Source organism: Asparagus officinalis, chromosome 3, assembly GCF_001876935.1.
Source record: "Asparagus officinalis chromosome 3, Aspof.V1, whole genome shotgun sequence".
Classification (NCBI taxonomy): domain Eukaryota; kingdom Viridiplantae; phylum Streptophyta; class Magnoliopsida; order Asparagales; family Asparagaceae; genus Asparagus; species Asparagus officinalis.
Window position 1 is genome coordinate 15,036,347 of NC_033796.1, and position 3,072 is coordinate 15,039,418.

Below are 3,072 nucleotides of genomic sequence, written 5' to 3' on the forward strand. Positions count from 1 at the left end.
CTTTCGAGGAAGAAGTCGGATGGTATGGAGGAAGAAGATTGGAATCCTCTAGACAGAAAGGCCCTTCGGGTTTTTCGTTCGACGTTAACCTGCAATGTTGTTTTTAACATGGAAAAGGAAAAGACCACTGTAGGTCTTATGGAAACACTCTCAAACATGTATGAGAAGCCATTAGCCTAAAAAAAGTTCATTTGATGAGGCAGTTATTCAATCTGCGAATGACGGAAGGAGCATCGGTAGCACATTATCTTAATGAACTCAATACAGTCACGACCCAATTGAGTTCAGTTGATATTGAGTTTGATGAAGAAGTACAAGCGTTGATCATTTTGTCTTCCCTACTAGAAAGCTAAAATGCTACAGTCACAGCTGTGGGTAGTTCACCGGGAAGCAACAAGTTGAAGTTCGATGACGTTCGTGATCTGGTTCTCAGTGAGGAGATCCAACGGAGAGAGTCAGGTGAAGCTACAACCTCTTTAGTATTGCATACAGAGTCAAGAGGTAGAAATTCAACCAGAGGGAATGGATCAAATGATAGGGGGTCCAAATCTAGAAATCTCAGTAGCTCGAAGGCTATTGAGTGTTGGAAGTGGGAGAAAATCGGGCACTATAAGAATCAATGCAAGAGTGTACAGAATGAGTGGGAGGCAAAGGCAGATGCAAATGTTGCTTCCACCTATGGAGGAGATGATGCATTGATATGCTCTTTGGAGAGCAAGGAAGAGTTTTGGGTGTTGTACTCTGGAGTATCATTCCATGCCACTTCTCAGAAAGAATTCCTCGAGAAGTATATACCCAAACCTCTTAGAAATGTATACATTGGTGATGATCAACCATGTGTCATTAATTAGCAAAGGTGTAGTGAAGATTAAGTTAAATGTGTCAGTATGGGAGCTGAAAGATGTCAGGCATATTTCTGACCTAAAAAGGAACTTAATTTCAGTAAGCCAGCTGGCTAGTGAAAGCTACACTACGATTTTCTATGGTGATGATTGGAGGATTTCAAAAGGCGTAATGACAATTGCACGAGGCAGGAAGACTGGTACCCTGTATATGATAACAGGTGCACGTTGTTTGATCTCAGTTACAGCAGACAATGAAACTTTAAAGCTGTAGCACCACACACTCGGTCATATGAGTGAAAAGGGGATGAAGATTATGCACACAAAGGAAAAACTCCTAGGTTTACAATCAGTAGAGATTGATATGTGTGAAGAATGCATACTTGGAAAGCAGAAGAGAGTCAGCTTTCAGAAAAGTAGCAGAACCCCTAAGAAAGGAAAACTAGAGCTCGTTCACTCAGATGTTTGGGGACCGACCACCACCGCATCCATTAGTGGGAAACACTACTTTGTGACTTTTATTAATGATCACTCTCGGAGAGTGTGAGTATACTTTCTGAAGTATAAGTCAAAAGTATTTAAGGCTTTTAGGAGATGGAAAGTCATGGTCGAGAATGAGACCAGACTAAGAATAAAGAAACTTAGGACCGACAATGGTGGTGAGCATGAAGATACCGGATTCAAGAAGTTCTGCTATGAGTACGGGATCAGAATGGAAAGCATCATGTCTGGTATGCCTCAGCACATTGGTGTGGCTGAGCGCATGAATAGAACGTTGATAGAGAGAGCCAGAAGCATTCGGTTACAGTCAGGCCTACCGAAGCAGTTTTGGACAGAAGCAGTCAACAGAGCAGCTTACTTGATCAATCAAGGTCCATCAGTTTTATTGGAGCACATAATACCATAGGTGGTATGGTCCAGAAAGGAGGTAAAACTCTCATATCTGAAAGTTTTCGGTTGTGTAGCTTATGTGTATATTAGTGATCAAGACAGGAATAAGCTTGATCCCAAGTCTAAGAAATACACTTTCATCGGCTATGGTGAAGATGAGTTCAGCTACTGCATTTGGGATAATAAAAACAAAAAAGTGATCCGCAACATAGATGTGATATTCAATGAGAATGTGATGTACAAGGACATGCACAAGAGAAATATCTTTGACTCAGAGGAGAGCGAGTCAACATTTAGAGATGCAGATGATGTCCTAAGTCACCTCTTAGAAGAACCCAAGCTATAAGAGCCTATTGGACAGAATGGTGCGCAGGAACCCGATGCACCAGCTCTGATATTAAGAAGAACTTCTCGTCCTCCTGTACCTAACAGCAGATATATAAATTATATGTTGCTGACAGATGGAGAGGAGCCTGAAAGCTATGATGAAGCTTGTCAGAGTGGAGATGCGAGCAAGTAAGAGTTTGCCATGAAAGAAGAGATGAAATCTCTGATCTCCAACCAGACATGGAAACTAGTTGAGTTGCCCATGGGGAAGAAGGCATATCACAACAAGTGGGTGTATCGAGTGAAAAAGGAACATGATGGTTCCAGAAGATACAAAGCCCGACAAGTTGTCAAATGATTTCAACAGAAGATCCAAGAAAATAAAAATCAAGCGGATATGTTGACAAAGGTAGCAACCTTTTAGAAACTGGAGTTGTGTGCAACTTCAGTTGGCCTTCATGCATAGGTGATGAAGGTAGAGCCACACAAGAAAAGGTGCATGTTGAGATAGTCTATTGAATACGGTTTAGTCTTTAAGTGGGAGATTGTTGGATTTGGGTGTAGATCCAAACCTCTGCAGGCGAGGTCGGAGCTTTAGGCGAGGGCGAGCTCCAGTCGACGAGGTCGAGGTGAGTGGGCGAGGTCCAAAAGTAGGCAAGCTCGAGTCGAGTTGATTCAGGCTAGCTCGATATTGAGGCGACCCCTTGCAAGTGAGCTCGAGGGCTTCAGGCGAGGTCGTCGAGCACTGCAGGCGAGCTCGAGATCCAGGCAAGCTCGAGTCCTCGTGCTTCAGGCGAGGATGAGCATGGTTCAGGCAAGGTTGAGGCATAGTCGAGCTTTTACGCCCGCAGGCGAGGTCGAACACCTGCATGGCTAGTGACATCCTATCATTTGGGTTCCCCTATAAAAGGGAACCCATACCCGAGATCTGCTATTCTTCTCATTTCTCTTCCAGCGGTGACGACTCTCTCTCTCCTCTCGCGATTTCAAACCCTAGGCGGCGCGATGACTC